Here is a 1559-nt window from a genome sequence, read left to right on the forward strand (position 1 = left end):
TAGTATAAATGAAGTTTGTGAGTATCTTCTCTGAAAACTCTCACGAAGGCTATAACTCGTCCACTAGGGAATTCCTAGTGGTTTAAGGCCTTGTTGCATATGGTCAATGCAACCGCGACTCTCTAAACGAGACTTAGCTTAGAATGCACGCTTTTGGCCACTTATCTGTTTTAATGTCTCTTCTTTGCTTAAGGACAAGCAAAATGCTGTTTGGGAGTGGTGTGATAAGCACCCAAAACTGTATTATAAAACCTGTAGAGACATAACATTTCGGCCAATTTTGTGCTTAATAATCATGAAATAATCGCATCTTCGCTTTTTGCAGGTTGGAGCAACTAATGTAAAAATTATGATAAAGCCAGCATTTAAGCATGGAATAGGGAGTATACACATGCCTTCCGATCAAGCCCATGTGAAGCCCAACAAATTCGGACTAAAGCCCAAAGACTCAAATAGTACATAATCCAATCAGAAACGGGATTACATGCACAGAAGCATCAAACTTCCGAAACTCATATCTCTTGAACCCGGGACTCAATCACGACGAGTGAGCTGCTCCGACGATCAGGTCGCGATGAACTCTACAAATAGGCGGGGAAGTTGTAAAATGCCAAAAGACCGGACTGCCATCGGACATGTCACGTGGACCCACTAGGGCGGGCCCATAAGATTTGATGAGTCATCATGCAAGTCAAGACAAAGGTGCAAATAATTGGTGCAATTTTGACACCTTGCATGAAGTTAATGAGTTAGTTGGATTTAGGTGATGATTATCTAAAAAAATGAAAGGTGTCAAATGGGAGTTAGTTGTGGATAAGTGAAAAATAAATGAGAGGAGAGTGTTTCACGTGGGAGAAGAGAAAAAGGCTCTCTTATGTAAAGGGGGGCTGATTTTGGGAGTTGGAAGCTTTTACTTCCTTGACTTTTACTTTTCATTTACATCCATGTCTTTAATTTTGTTTTTTTAGTTCTTAGTTTTGAGAGAAAAGCTTGTAACTTGTTAATGGGGAACTCTCTCTAGTTTTAATAAACTCTTCTTCATTTAGGTAAACAGGTTGTAGTTTTCTTGTTTCATTCTCTTTTTTTTTCATTTCACATATCTTCTTGTAGTTTAATTCAATCCTAGGATCATGAGCTAAAACTCTCCCGGGGGAGGGTTAATGATGCTCATGTGAGGATCATGCTACAAATTTAGGATTCCAAAATCACTACTTAAAAGACTTAGGTTCTATTTTTCATCCTGTCCCAAAATGACAGAGATTGACAATTATCTGATCAATTGTTGTAAAGTAGAACTAGGAGTTGGAATGATATTTCAGAGATGAAATATCATTTCAATTCTACATGCTAGCATGATATGTTTAGAGATAGGTATATTATGTTAGGGATTTGAGATGGTAGTGACCTATTTCTAAAAGACTTGTAGCTAGGCCTTGCATGAGTAGGATTAATCCTTCCCTATTTCTCTCTCTTTTTCATTTAACTATAAACAAACTTACAAATTTTAGATAACTTGTGTAAAAAAAATCTATCTATAAAATCCTTCTCACTTAGTTCTC

The sequence above is a fragment of the Coptis chinensis genome, chromosome 5 (genome assembly GCF_015680905.1).
Source record: "Coptis chinensis isolate HL-2020 chromosome 5, ASM1568090v1, whole genome shotgun sequence".
Taxonomy (NCBI): domain Eukaryota; kingdom Viridiplantae; phylum Streptophyta; class Magnoliopsida; order Ranunculales; family Ranunculaceae; genus Coptis; species Coptis chinensis.